The sequence below is a fragment of the Gracilinanus agilis genome, chromosome 1 (assembly GCF_016433145.1).
Source record: "Gracilinanus agilis isolate LMUSP501 chromosome 1, AgileGrace, whole genome shotgun sequence".
In the NCBI taxonomy this organism is placed as follows: Eukaryota; Metazoa; Chordata; class Mammalia; order Didelphimorphia; family Didelphidae; genus Gracilinanus; species Gracilinanus agilis.
The window spans coordinates 102,775,454-102,792,142 of NC_058130.1; positions in this window are offsets into that span (position 1 = coordinate 102,775,454).

Here is a 16,689-nt window from a genome sequence, read left to right on the forward strand (position 1 = left end):
TTAAAAAATAGGTATTTACCCCATTTTATCTCTTTTCCCATTTCTCTTAGTATTATCTTATTTTTACCCCTATATATAAATTAAATATCTTCTTTACAGTTTATTGATATACTCTAGATATTCTTCTAGCTATACCAATAATAAAAACAATTGTTAAGAACTACCAATATCATCTTTTCATATAGGAATACAAATTATTTGAACTTATTGGGTCCCTTCATTTTTTTACCCTTTTTAATTACCTTTTTGTGATTCTCTTGAGTTCTGTATCTGGGCATTAAAATTTCTGTTTATGTCTGGCCTTTTCTTCAGGAATGCTTGGACAGCTTCTTTTATTAAATGACCATGCTTTCCCCTGCAAGAATATAGTCAGTTATTGTTGGGAAGTTGATTCTTGGTTGTAGAACCAGTTCCCTTGTTTTCTGAAATATCATATTCTATGCCTTCTGGTCCTTCAATGTGGATATAGCCAGGTCCTGTTTAATCCTGACTGTGGCTCCATGATATCTGAATTGTTTCTTTTTAGCAGCTTGTATCTTTTCCTTGGTCTGGAAGTTCTTGAACTTGGCTATAATATTAATGGTTGTTGTCAATTGGGGATTTAATGTAGAAGGTGATATGTGTATTCTTTCAATCTCTATTTTACCGTCTTGTTCAAGAATATCAGGGCAGTTTTCTTAAATAATTTCCTGTAGAGTGATGTCCAGGCTTTTTCTTTGGTCATGAATTTTCAGGTAATCCAATAATTCTTAAATTTTCCCTCCTGGTTCTATATTCCTTGTCTGTTGTTTTATCAATGAGTTGTTTCATATTTTCTAATTTTTTATTCTTTTGATTTTGTTTTATAGATTCTTGCTGCCATGTGAAGTCATTTGCTTCTAATTATTAGATTCTAAAATTTTAAAGATTGAATTTCATCCTGACTAATTCATCCTCCTTTTCCTTTTTATCTATTTTTCTTTGTAAGTCATTTTTTTTATCTTTTAATTTGCCTCATTTTAACGTGCCAATTCTGGCTTTAAAGAAACTATTTTCTTGTTTTAGTTCATGTGCCTCTATTTTGAGATGACCTAGTTCTTTTTAAGTTCTTTTAAGTTCTTTTTAAGTTCAACCTCTCTTAACTGTTTTTTGAATTGTACTTTGAGTCTTCTAAAGTATGCGTCCAATTCACTGGGGTCCTGGAGTTTTTGATAGGGGTTTCTTGGTTCTCCTCTATTCTATTTGTTCTTTATTCATTAACTGAACAGAACCTATTGATTGTCATTTTTTTCCTTTTTCTGTTGTTTACTGATATTTTTTCCTTCTTCCCCCACTCCTTATTGGCTGTATTTTTGCTCCTCTGTTTATCTGCTGGATCTGTGAGTTAGGGATTTTCTTCCCTGAAGGGGCTTCTTCTCTGCTTAGCTGATTAACTGTATTAAGCTGATGGAGCTGACCTGTTGTATTAATGTGCTCTGAGGCCAGATCCTCTCTAGCTGCCAGAAGAGGCTAAAGATGAAAGTGAATGTTTGGAGTCTGAAGGTAGTTACCCTAGATGCTCTTCTCTACTTCTTTCTGTCAACTGCCTCCTTGCCAGCTGCCTGGTCAGAGCCCTGAGTTTCTTGAGGTAGAACCAAGGTATTCTGTTACAGTTGCAGCCTTCTCCCTGATATCTGAGTCAGCCTCTGATTCCTACTCACAGATCTCAGTACCTGTAGTAGGTGGGGGAGGGGCCCTGGCACCTTACTTCTTTCTTTTCTATAAACTCAAGAATTCAACCTTCTCTACATACCTTTTAAGTTGATTCAAGTAGAAGGGTCCTGTAGCTCTGTCTTGTTGTTGGATTTGGTTTTCTGTCCCCCTTGAAGTGCTTTGTTTTTTATTGGTGTGGAAGAGTTTTCACAGAGGAATCGACGTTTTCTGTTTCTAATCTACCATCTTGACTACACACCCTATTAATATTTTAAACTGAGAAATTGGCAAACAAACATATTTACTCTGTTGATATTTCTTGGAGAGGAAATCAGCAGTTGAAAATCATCATGAATAGGATATTTATGTATATTTAGAAATAGCCTTAACCAGAAATAAAATAGTTACTACCATTACCAAAAAAAAATCATGCCATTAGAGGTAACATTTGCAGAATATATTGAAAGAGGAAAATAGAAGCTTCTGTGCATTATAATCTTCCCAATCAATAAAATATTAGAAAATATGAATATCACAAGGACTTCTGTAGTGAAAACTAGAAGATAAAAAACAAAACCAAACATTACATAAATAAACCTGCTGAGATTTCTGTAGCAATACATTTTCACAATATTCTCAATTTACTCTACATCTAAATATCATTTTAAGACACCCATATTCTTCCAGTGATACTATATTAAGAAAAACAATTGGATGCTATAATCGAATAAGTCACAATTAATAACAATAACCTGTGTATTTAGAAAAGGAGGTGAAAATTATATTGTTTATAAGAGGCAACTGAGAGAATTGCAAGTGGTAAATTGGTACCTTCAATAATTTTAACAAAGTTGAGAAGGGACTTCAATATCTCAGCATATCCTACTTTGAAAATATATGGAAGAGTGGAAAAGGATTATATGGGACATGAAGGCAAGGATGAGTTGCAGTCACTGTTAAAATAGGGTGCCAAAGGTGACATTATCATAAAAATGATACTACAGATAAATCTAATTATTAAGAGAATCTGTGGGCATCTGAATGCTTCACATGGTTTGCCTATAGGATTATTCCTAACAACTTTCCATTTCAGACATAATATTTTTATGAATTAAATGTTTTATTTCTCAATTTAGAGTTAAATAATTTTCAAATAATTGCAAGTCTTTAATTCTTCAATAGATTCATGATCTCATAAGAGTGAGTATTCCCCACCCCAGTATCAATATATTCATTCCTTCTAATCCTTTACAATTCCTGAAGGTATCTTTTCTTAAATCCCTAAACCAAGCCTGTAAGAAATAGAAACACATTCCTTGGGAAATCTAGTTTACTTTTGGTTAAAAGTTTAACAATGGACTGTATTGTATCACTCATTTGATTATAAGACCAGAGTTTTTCTCCTTCTAATAATGCATGCCTTTGATAATGCTGTTATCCATCATGCCTCTTCCTTTGTGGAAGATGCTTTTGATCATATATTGTTGCCAACAAATAATTATCATTATTCTTTCCATTGGAATTTAAATCACCTGCATTTTCCATTCTTCTGAGATGGTGGTGTTCTGAGATTTAATTCCAGTTTCAAGAATACTAGATTGAAATGATTGGCTTTCTCCTCAGTCAGACAATCACAAACTCTCATATTTTATCATAAAGTGCCCAATTCAACTTGCATTTGAAATAGAATCCATTATAAAATCACGAAGTAGTCACACTGCTTTTACTTTCCAGAATTTTTGCTGATGGAGAACTCAACCATTATGATTGAAGGAAGTACTTTTCTCTAGAAATGTACAGAAATACTTTGTATAATGAAATTGAGGCCAGCTTTAATTTGAAATAGTTTTTTTCTTTAGAAGTCAGTTTCCTTTCAGATATTTTCTGTCCTTTTTATGTATTTTCAAAATGTTTTTAAAGATGGAGCTATAAATCATTTGGGATTATGGAAAGTCAAGATAGTTGTATCTAGACATAAATAAATTTACCATTGATTATTTTAACCTATTAGATATTCATAGACAAGTTTTAAATATTTTAAAAATAATGTATAAATCTTAAAACATGAATACCTGGTAAGAATCATTGAATAATGGATTATCCATCATCTAAATTATTTATCTTTCATATATATATATATATGTATATGTATATATATATTCAATAGTAATTTTAACTTTCAGAGTCTTGATTTAGCCACTCAATTTCATTGACTACAGACTATAGAACTCTAGTAAATAGATTTTTTAGTGTTTTGGGATCAGCAAACCAAAGAGTACATATCATGCAGACAATATTCATATTAAATTGTATACCCTTACTCCTTCTAGATTAATCCTATTATTAAATTTACCTTTCTTTTTTTCTTTTTATTTTAAGATAATTGATGGTATTCTATGAAAGAGCAAGTCTTTTGGGTCTAATTAGGAACAAAGCATTGATGATAAATTAATGTACTATGTGTTCCCATTTTCCTGAAAGGGCAACAGGCTAATGGTTTCAAAAAGCCATATTTCTTTTATCTTGAAATTGTCTTTTTATAATTACATTTGGGATTTAAGAGAGGTGATGGAGAGCACTGCAAAGTATACTTTTCTAGTAGTCAAAATATCTGAGATCCCTGGTCTTTCCTTCACTACTTAATCTCCTGAATCTGCAGTTTTCTCATATGCAAAATCATTGTTTTGGACAAGATGATAGCAAAGGTCATGTCCAGATATAATTTTCTATTTATTCCATTAGAGCTTGTAAACCACATGCTTCCTTCGTTTAAATAATCTAAAATGATTGAAGAATCAAAAACAATTATCTCCAATTATTAGATGTGTTTATAATTGTCCTATTGGTACTTAAAAGTATACATATCTTCCAATTGCTCTTTGTGTGATAGATTTAAAGCTAGTGTAATAGGAAATATTGACCCTTGTCATTGATCAGGATTAATAGATGTCACTAGTTGTTGACAGTTGAGGGAACAACTGTATTAGCTATTGAGGAAACTGCTTGACAGTTTATAAACAGTTATAAAAATATTCCTATTTATTGAACTATTAAAAGGAAAGGAAAAGAAAGTAGTAGTATTGAGTTGAGGTATTTATATATTTCCCTAATCTAAGAAGTTCTATCTATATACCCAATCCCAAAACTATCTTGCAAGAGATTTTCTTCTTCCTTGATGAACCAAGACTAACCTCTCTACCTTTCTTATCTATTAAAATAAATTGACTTTACTAAACTATTCTAAAATATCTTATGTAATATAAGTTCCTTATACAATAAACTTCTCCAGCAATCTTCCTCTGTTTATAAAGTGAAAGGTTTTCCTTCTTGCACAGGGTAGGGGGGTCCACACAGCATGGGGTCCATTCAGCAGGGGTAAGTAGCCCTCTGAACTTGAAGCTTCTGAGGAGCTGTCTGAGGAGATCAATTCCATCTGCTGTCTGCTTCTCTCTCTACCTTCAAACTTTCTTCTCTCCAAGCTTTTAACATTCCAGATCTAGTTTCCAAAGTTTTCAAACAAAATCACACTCCTTCTCTCTGTGTGTCCATCTCCCAGAGGGAAGTGTCAGAGAGATGGAGAGTAACCGGTAAATCCCACCTACCCTCTCTTTAGAGGTTCTCTGGGAATTTCATCCCTCTGACCTCCTAAGAATTCTTCATTCCCTTAAAGGATCCTCAGGCACTTTTTATGCTTAAACCTTATTTTTGACTAACAATCTAGTCTTAATTAACCAGATTATTTAATTAGCTCTTAATTAACTGTTACAGTAGAAAAGGTACAAATGATTTTGACAAGAAAAAATAATTCCTCTTCATCAGTTCATCATTTACTCATTTGTCAAATTAATTTTCCTAAAATTCATACTTAATCATGTCACCCTAATCCCCATTTAATCAATTCTACTCTTTACTTGTCACCTCTATAATATAATGTAAAATCCTCTGTTTGACATTCAAAGATTTTCACAACCTTCCCCAACTTGCACCTTACTGCTCTTTTCATACCTTACTGCTCTGCATGCATTCTATGATATAGTGACACTGGCTCTTTGTTTTCCTCATATAAGTCATTCCAAATCTAGACTCCAGTCATTTTCACATATTACTTCATATTCCTAGAACACTCTCCCTCCTCATCTTTGTATCCTGGATTGCCTAGCTTCCTGCCAGTATAAATCTTATTTTCTCTGAAAACCCTTTTCTGATTCCTTTTAATGCTAATGTCTTTTATTTATTGATTATTTTCATGACATCTTTTACATATTTCCTTTACATAGTTTTTAATGTTTACTCCTCCGTTAGACTGTCAATTCTTTGAGAGTAGAGACTATCTTTTTTCCTTTCTTTTTATCCTCAGCACTTAGTATAATGTCTCATTTACAGTACGTGCTTGATAAATGCTTATTGACTGACTAGGATAAAATTTAATGGGGTCAATGTGTGAAGACTGTCACTACAATTAAAATATTCAGGGCCCAAACAGAGCCCAGACAAGATGTACCTAAAAGTAGTTAATGTGAAATGAATATGAGGATTTTACTCGATTGGAAAATTAATGTGAATTAGCAACATCATATGCCACCCAATAAATTAATGCATTTTAGAAAGCATGAATAGGGCATAGTATCCTGGCTCTCATCCATACTCCCAATGAAATTTTGAGCAAGTCACATGTACTGTTTCATTATTATATCACAGAATCAAAGAACTATACCTAAAAGGAATTTTATATACCATCTAATTCAATCCCTCTCAATTTAGAAACAATGATTCTATAAATAAGATCCGTTTTTAGTCTTACGTCTTTACTGTTGCAACTATGGGAAGGTCTTTCTATTTTTGCCCTTGTCACACTACACCTGCAAGCTATTCCATGAATCATTTAAAAGGAAACAAAGAGCAGGGTATGATGCCCATGTTATGGATATAAAAACAATAATGCTTCTCAACCGAGTAGATTATGAAGTGTGGGGGAATGAAGAGGTAAAGATAATGCAAATATAAAGAACCAGGTAAACTAGAAGATAGTTTTGCCTTTGACAGAAAATATAAGTTCAAAATGGTCATTTTTTATTGAAAACTAATAAATTATATTTTGAATGTATTGAGTTTGAGATTACCATGGGGCAGCTATTTCAAAGTGTCCAATAGGTTTCTGGAGAAACAGAATTATAGCTGGTAAGATAGACAGACAGACAGACAGACTAGACAGTTGAGAGGGGCAAGGAGGAAAGGAAGAGAGAGAGGATGGAGAAGGGAGGGAGAAAGAGTCAGTAAGACAGACAGAAAAACAAATCCCTAGCCCAGGGTTGGAATTATTTCCAGAAAGATGACAACTGAACACACAGAAGTTGATTAGGTCACCAAGAGAATGAATGGAAAAAAAGAAAATATTACCAAATACAAAGCCTTGGATTATACATATAGTTAGACTTTAAGCTGTGGCTGATAGACAGTAGGAGAAATAAGAGATACCAAACACAAAATTCCAGGAAAAAGAGAGTATTTATTAGAAGATGGTTAATAGTTTTAAATGTTGCAGAGAATTTGAGATGAATGAGACTTAAGAAAAGGGAATTCATGCAAAAATTAAGCGGTCATTGATAGTATTTAAAGGTCTCAAAAAGCACAAAAACAATATTTGAAGGAATTTAGTATGTTTAGTTTGAATAGGAGAAGTATCTGTCACATGGAAGAGGAACTTTATTTTATTTGGCCTTTAAGAATTGAACTAGGACAAGAGGTTTGAAATTGCAGAAAGATTTTAGCCTAATAATAATAGCAAAATGTACTAATATTAGAAACTTCAATAAATAGAAGAGGTTTCTTCAGCAAACTCTTTTAGTAGAATGTGGATGAGTAATTGTTAGGGATATTGAAGAGAGTGAAGGCTCCTCTACGTTTATAGGCCATCCTAGATGGCCACCAAATTCTCTTCCAATTTTGAGCCATTTTACTTCTATAATGAATTATAAACATAAATCAGATTCTTATTCAATGTATCTGACATCTAGGCAATATTCATGTCTTATCATAGGCCATATCAAGATATGGCTTGTAACCAAATCCAACCATGCCCTGGGATCCTGTGCAGCTTTCATCCATGTTATCCATATCAGGTCAACTACCTTATGTTTTAGTGTTCATTTAGTTTTCATATTTTGCAATATGAAATCTGTCCGTGCACTCTCTCCTCTCTCTCTCTCTCTCTCTCTCTCTCTCTCTCTCTCTCTCTCTCTCTCTCTCTCTCTCACAATACTGGTTCATTATCCTCTCTGGTCATACAATATAATAATGATAAAAGTGGATATTTATCTAATGCTTTGAGGTTTACAAGAACTTTTAGATATATGATTTTATTTGACACTGTCCTTTCCCTTAAACAGCTTGTAATCTTAATGGGGAGGCAAGGAAATTTATTTTAAGAAAATGATGGCGCATTCTATATATCACATAATTCCTGGTTGCTGGAAGTAATGATCAGACAATTGCTAGAAAGAGAATGGTCTTAAATTTACTGTAGATGTTGACAGAGTTGTCCAGGTGAGGGAAAGGTATGAAGAGGACATGAATAAAAAACTGAGTCTGTCTAGAATAGAGATTCTTTTCCTATGGTTCATGGGGATCCATGAACAAATTTCAGTTGTGTCTTTGAGCTTGGATAAAAAAATAATAAAAAACTTTATATTTCTTAATTAATAGTTGAATTGGAATATTTACTTCATTTATTAAAACACACACACACACACACACACACACACACACACACAATCCTTGATACCAAAAGGCTATTAAGAACTTTTGACCTAGTGGATCAGTGAGAGATGAATTTAGATTGTAAATTAGGTCAATTTATTGCCAAAATAAAGATAAATAAACCCTCAACAGCCTCACTAAGTGATAACTTCTTCCAAATTCCTTATCCTTCATTTCTAGAGTACCTAAAAGTAGTAATATCTGAAGTTAGAGATGAATAAGAAGGGGAGACAGTAAGGGAGAAATATAGATTGATGTAAGGATGATCTTTAGAAGAAGATGGTGAGACAGACAAAAAATGAAGATGGAAAAAGAGGTTAGAAAGAAAAGAAAAAGTAAAATTAATATTGAGTTACAAATTCTAAATTACTTTGTTCTTTTTCTTTATATCCCTTTCCCCTTGTGGGCATGAGTGATAGTGTGGATAAGTGCATTAAGTAATAGTGCAAAAGAAGACAACATATACAGGACAGTACTCAGTCATGATCCACCCCACCTTTCAACCTTCTGCATTTCTGGGCATATGACAGCTTATTGAAATTCAAAAGTCTGAACTCATTCATGGAAAATCAGTGGGTTGAACATGTGCCTACTTCAAATGTCAGTGGTTTTATTAGCATTTATTTTTAGTATTTCTACCTATTCCTCTAATACCTCCAGGGATGGAAACACTTACTAAATTTGTTATGATGGAAAATAAACTTAAATGTCTAGAAAGCAAGGGGCTATTAAAGGACAATGACACTTTTCCTATTAGACAAGTACAGAAAGTAGCAATAGTTGGAGTGAAATGACCTTTGAAAATAATTGTTAAAGCACAATTCTTTACTTGTATTCACCAAGCCCTTTCCTGCTCAATCCATCAGAAGATTGACAGATAGTAAGCCCATCTGTCAAAATCTATTAATTTTTTCTTCAACAGACAGACCAAAACATATGGGAAAACTTTTACAAGATGTGATGAGCAGGTCTATTTTCTGTCGGGAGAATAGCAAGTAGAATCTCACATTTCATGTTGCACAATTATATCAAGCCTATGGTAGGTGTCTGTATTTTGGATCCTTTAAGCCAAATAGTGAAGATGTTAGTCTTTAACTACTGTTATGCCTCATTCAGGAAGCAACATATTCCATTCAGTCAACTCCATGCTTTACATTATTTTCTGGATACAAACAACAATTTTTAGTAAACATTGTTCAGCTCCTGCAGCAACAATCAGAAATACTTTATAATTAATTCTACTTATGAGAAGAGCCATATTTGAAGAGCATAAACCTGACATATTCTCATATGTCATATACAATGAAGTCTTTTGGTAGAGTTACATCTCTCACATCTATAAGGAGGTTATTAGTATCCTTTTCAATGCTGGTACCTCTAGTCCCTGACTTTGGAGTTAATCACTTAAAAAATCACAAAGGTCAACAAAAGAACTTCTTTATAAACAAAATATTTTTCTTTACATACCTGATCAATGGTATCATTTATTTGTACATTTTCATTGAATAGGCTCTTAGTACTTCTTGAGACAAACAATTTATTTTTGCATAGATCCAACAACTAAGAATTTTTTCCTCTTTACATTAAATCTAAATTGACCTCTTTGCATCTTCCACTCACTGCTCTGGTGCTTGTCCTCTGTGAAGGTGTGGAAGAGAAAAATTCCAATCCCTCTTTGCAGCCAAATTTGCTTTTGGAGGCAAATTTAATCTCTCCTTTTTTTCTAGACAAATTATCCACAGTTCCTTCAACTGATAAATTTAAGGCCGTAATCAGAAGATTATTCTTTTGCTCTCCTATGGATACTCTCTCATTGTCAAACTCCATACTAAAATGTAACAAAATGAAATGAATACAGTATTCTATATATGTTCTTCCTGATCAGGGCACACTATAGAAAAATATTTCCTTCATAGTCCTGAGTATTATGTCTCTCATAATGAAACTTAAAAGTGCATTACTTATTTTGACTGCCATATTACATCTTTAATTATCTAAAATTGTAGCCATTTTAAGCCACTGATTCCTTTTACTTCTAGTCACTCAGTAAGTTGTATAACTGCCTAAATTTATTGTTATTTAGCATATACATCCTCAAATTTTTCAGAAAAAATACACATGCAACTTTGTAAAATTTCTGGCTAAAATGAGGTAGCTCTGACATAGAGAAAGAAAGCTGGCTTCTTAATCATAAAGGCTTGTGTTCAGATCTTGCCTTGAGGTATTCTAGCTGAGCAATCTTTGGCAAATCTGTCTCATCTTGCTGGACAAAACTCTAAGACCATAAGTTATAGAGACAGTGTTAACATGCATTGGTAAGGAGAGTTTCCTTATCCAGAAATTCCTCGTATCAAAGAAATAACAGTATCTATTCCTTCATAGTAAATTGACTTTACCATCCTTATCTTGTAGTAGTTTATATTCAACAATGTGATAACCTGAAGTTGCCATGGAATTACCAAATAAGTCAACAAGGATTTATTAGTTCCTTAATTTATTCCAACACTGATAATAACTAGGAATACGTATGTGTATACACTATATATGCATATATAGTTAATAGACATATTCATATATGTGTATATATATGCATATATATATATATATATACATAGATATATGATAGCTAAATAGTTCAGTGGATAGATTTCTGGGTCTAGCTCAAGACTTGAGTTCAAACCAGCTTCAGATGCTTATGAACTATGTGACCCTTGGTCAAATTAACCTCTTTTTGTCTTAATCTGCTGGAGAAGGAAATGGCTATCCACTTCAATATCTTTGCCAAGAAAATCCAATGTACCGTGTGGTTCATAGGTCCATGAAGAGTCAAATATGACTAGACAACAAAACATACATAAATTAAATGCATATATATGATATATATTTGGGTGTATCTATGTGCATATAAACTAAAGGCAGTCTCTGCCCTCAAAATGCTTACAACTCTAATGGACAAAGTAAATATATAGGGGATCCAGAAAAGTTGGGTTATGGAGGAGAGAACAAAGGGATTGAAGAAAGAAGCCTGTAGACTCATAAACAAAATCCCAAAGGAATAAAAATAAATGTGCCTGCCTAGGCATTCTCTGAAATTAAAATTCTAGTGGAAAATGACCAGTAAGATGAAAGTAGTTCAGAGGTGGAATAAATGGATTCCACTGGAGCTTCTTAAGAATAGGAATGAGGTGGGTGTCCTGTATTTTAAAATGCCAATTAGACAAATCAGTGGAAAGTGAATTGAATAAGGTAGAGATTTGAGGCAGGTCTATGAAGTAGGAAGCTATTACAAATGAGAAGGGTTAAGGATTCTGAATTAGGACTGATTTAGGACTCCATTTCAGGTAAGGGTCTTATTCACCTAGTCAATGTGGTGCTTGTCTACAATTATTTCTTTTCATCTATTTGTTCACATGAGAACCTGAGGCTGAGGTCACCTAGGAATTCAAGTCGGTGGCAAGGGAAATGACCATTAGGGGATGACTAAGAGAATAGAAGAAAATATGTCTGGTTCTACTCACTTTACATAGATAGGGAGAGTTACAGAAAATGACTGAACCCATATATGACCATGCCTTTCACAAAATCCTGGTTTTGAGTTAGGATGTAACCCCAGAATCATTATCAGGAGCCATTTATATGATGCTCTCATCCATGATCTTGGACAAGGATATAAAGAGAATGACAGAACAAATCATTCCTCCTGGATACCTCAATGGCAATGAACACTGTATGAAATACAATGTTCATAGTGCCTTGCACACAGTAGGTGCTTATTATATATTTTCTAGATAATATCAAAGAAAATTGGCCCAAGAAAGTGTCAGTGGAAATTAGAAAAACTCATGGAAATTGTCATTCTTTTAAAATATTATAAGTAGTAAAATGTTTTCACAGTTCTTTACCAGTGAAATTCTTATCCATCACATAAATGCTAGGTCCTCAATAAAGCTTATTTCATCATTCTCACTGGTATTAAATCATCTAGTCTCTTAGAACTCATGCTGCACTCTATTTCACATATCTCTGGTTTATTTTACATATATATATATATGTATATATATATATAACTATGCTCAAAAATTTTAAGTCAAAGACTATTGAGAATTTTGTCATCAGATACATGGTAATATGAGGAAAAATAAATCACAAAAGATAGGCTAGGATAGGAAGAGCAAGCAATGACATAGAAGACTTCCATTAGAAAACAACAATGAATCTAAACCTAATTGAAGCAGTATTGTCTAAGTGTGAAATGTCGAGTTTTAGATGGTTAGTCATGAAGATTAAATAAGAAACTTGATTAGTTATGTTATGGCTGAGTGGGAGTATACATGATCAGAAAACATAAACTCCTTTCATTTGGTTCCTGCATTAAAATAGTCAATCATAAACCAGGAGAAAGCCAATCTTGAAGTAAATTTCCCACAGTAGACTGTAGATTTCTCACACATTGAAGAGGTCTCTCACTAGAACTTGGATACCAGGTTATTATTTTATCAATTTTTTGGCAGAAACTTATAAACAAGATATCATAAGTTGAAAAGTATAGGAGAAGAAATGTATTAGGAGAGGAAGTATTGGAAATAATAAAATGAGAATTTAATTATCTGCTGAATCTTTTCCTATAGTAATGTTTAATATATACAGACTCATCACAAAATGTTCCACAAAAGGAATAAATGCATTTTAATATAGAAATATAAACATTATTTATAAAGATAAAGTGATATACAAAGCTTCAAAAATTAAGAATGTATATTTGAATTATTTTAATATTCTCTCTGAATTTAATTAAAGAATAATTTAAATGATTACCATATGTATTTTTGCTTAAACAAAGATAAGTCTTTTAACTTTTTCTTTATGATTCAGCCACAATTATAATGCTATTTCTGCCTTAGGTTTTTTTATCTTTAACTTCCAGGCTTTCAGCTTTCTCTTTTGTATATTTACTTTTATTTTCATAATAACTTTTCATTTATTCCATGTTCGCTCTCTCTCCCAACCTTCCTCATGCCTAGGAAGGGAGATAATATGACATAGGTTATACGTATATTATCATATAATACATATATCCATGTTTGTCATGCTGTGAAAAGTGAAAGTGGTATATTGCTTACACTAGAGAAAGTGTGCATTGCTTAGAGAAAAATTAATGGAGAAAACCAAATAATGGCACATTTCAATCTACAGAAAGACTCCATCTGTTCCTTCTATGGTAGCAGATATCCTTTTTTGTCATGAATTTCTTGGAATTAGCCTGAATCCTAACATCAATAACAGTTGTCATTCACAATTGATCATTATACCTCATTGTGTTTACTATGTATGATGTTTTCCAAGTTATGCTCACTTCACTTTGTATCACTTCATATAAGTCTTTCCACATTTTTTTTGGTGATCAACATGCTTGTCATTTTTATGGCACTATAGTATTTTATTAAAAGTTCAGTCATTCCCCAAATGATAGACATCCCTTAGGTTTCCAGTTATTTGCCAACACCAAAAGAGATGTTATAAATATTTTTATAAAGGTAGGATATTTTCCTCTATATTTTATATCTTTAGTCTATAGAGCTGGTCTTGCTGGGTCAAAGGATATGCATAGTTTGGTGGCGCTTTGGGCATGGCTCCAAATTTCTCTCCAGAATGCATGTATTTCACAGTTCCACCAGTGACTCAATTTTTTCCACATCTCATCTGACATTCATAATTTTTTTCTTTTTTGTCATGTTAGCTGAACATTTACTTCTTACGGCTTGTAATAGTCTTTAAACTGCCTCTAGTTTTCTGTTTTTAATCAACTGTGGACTAAGAAACCAGATAATCAAACTTGTTAAGAATTAAATGTTTTAAATAAAATCAATCACATGTTCAGAGTGAGACTTAAGAATGAAGGACATTCTTGTAGTCATTTTGTGAAGACTATCTTAGACATTTAGAGACCTATTTTATTCAGGAATGTGTTCTGGCAGGTTGAGGATATCTCCAGAGGTCAAATCCTCAGAAAAATGTAATGTTACAGTGTATTCAATTTAAATGAACAAAGACTGCTAAGTGTTTTCTCTGTGCCAAATATTATGTAGGAAGGTAAGAGAGGGAGATAAAAGAGGGTGGGGGGAGAGAGATAAAAAACATGGTTTTTAAGGAACTTAAATTCTATGTGAATAGTACTGTTCAACATCCCCTGTTTTTCTGATCTCCCTAGTCTCAGACATATACTTGGTGATAGAAGACTTTAGTCTGGTCTAGTCTTTCTAGTCAAGAAAGCATTGAGATTTCCCATAAAGCCATTTCTTTCGTGGTGATCAGTACATATCTTCACAATCCTGATACCTCAAACTTTTTCTTTGGACTTTTCCTAGAAGCCTAGGCAATATAATTAGGGAAAACATTAGACAATTCAAATAAAAAATAAATGTTTAGCTGCTCCCCTTAGAATAAAGATGCTTCATTTAGAGATACTCACATTCTTGTCCCAGAATCTGACTTGGACTGCTTTGTGATCAAGCCTTAGTCTTGCAAGTGATTTATTGCCTGCTCAATCATTTCTCTCACCTGATTCTCACCTGTGTCTTTTTTCAAATTGAATCCATTCTTCCTGCCTATTTACTTCTTTTTTAAGTACTTATTGACATAACCCTCTTCCATACTTAAGGACTTAAGGCTGTACAAAAATTTTACAACGACCAAGTAGTTCAGCATGGAATACCAACCCATAAAAGAACCATGAAATTGATTTCATAATGTGCTTTTAAAATGTACTTCTTTGTCTTCTTAGAACCACATACTGGCCTGTTTTTCTTCTCTCACAAGATACTTCCAACAAATGAATACTATGTGCAACAATGAAACTGGCAAAGGGATCATACGGTTAATGGATTTGCTCAGACCTTTAGCCTTATAGAATCCATAAGAAGTGACAGCTGTCAAGTTTGTGCAAAGAAAAGCTTTCAATATGTGAAAGGCTTCATTAAGTGTTATTGAAGTTCAATAGTATTTGAATGTTATGCTCTTATTTGGTCATATCTCACACACATTTAAAAGAAAGTTGCTCTTCAATTCTTTTTCTCTGTATCATGTTTCAGATTCATTTGATTTCTTTCGTCTTTTTTAACACCACATGTCAAGGATGAAAAGACCAAATCATTTCCCAATTCCATCAATCAAATCAAAGTACTTGGATTATATCAGTGAATTAAAGCCTTGTGGTTTATTATTCTTATTGTTGTTTTTAATGATTCATCTTAATAAAGAAAATGGAGTGGCACAATTATAAAAATATTTGCATCTTAGATAAGTAAAAATTTAATTATACTCTCAATTTTATTTGTAAATTTTAATTCCATAAATTTTGGTTCAAAGGCTGCCTTGTAATATGAAGGGTCCGGATACACATTAGAGACTATAAAATTTATCTGACTTACTACTTTTTATCTAGTTGAACCTGAGAAAATCATATTTGATTATTCTTAAGGGTAACTAAAACCACTTACAAGGACTTAAGGTCATCAGACATGAAATACAGCATGCTTTATTTAAATAATAAAGGACATGTAATAGAAAAACTTAATATCTTGGAGTCTAAATCAGAGAAGCTTAGAAGTCTAGAAAGTATATTAGTATATTTTGATAATTAGTCAAAATATTTCCCTTTCTTATTGATGTGTCTTCTTATTTACCTCCAGACAGTGGTATGATCTATATGACCCATAGCATCACAGTTCCAATGAGGTGGAAAGTAATGATTTTGCCTCCCATCACTCATAAATTACTTTCATTCCAAATAAACATCTATTTCACTATCTTGTAATTTTAGCAGACCTCTGCCTCCAGTCAGCATATTGATTCTCATCAGTTTTCAGTCTTCCATTCTCTATAGTTATTTAATCTCCACAAAAAATGCTGCAAGCTTTCAAAAAGCTGTATTATGATGGAATTATATTGATTCACATTAGCCAATATTCTGAAAAGGCCCTCTTTAATTTTTTTAACATCAGGTGCCAGAACCTAACTCTGCAAATGACATTTTGAGATGAAAAGGAACCACTTTTTATTTGGTATTGTTCAACTAAGCCTTTATTTTCTAGTCCAGATTTAGTGAGGGTGACTCTTTCCCATTTTTCTTCTCTTTTCCATTGATTCTTATTGGGATTCAGTAAGATATTTATATCATCTTATTTCCCTTTCTACCTCCTATAGGCAATATAAACTGTAAAATACAGGTGTCCCTTCCATTATGGTTTCAATGAAACTATATAT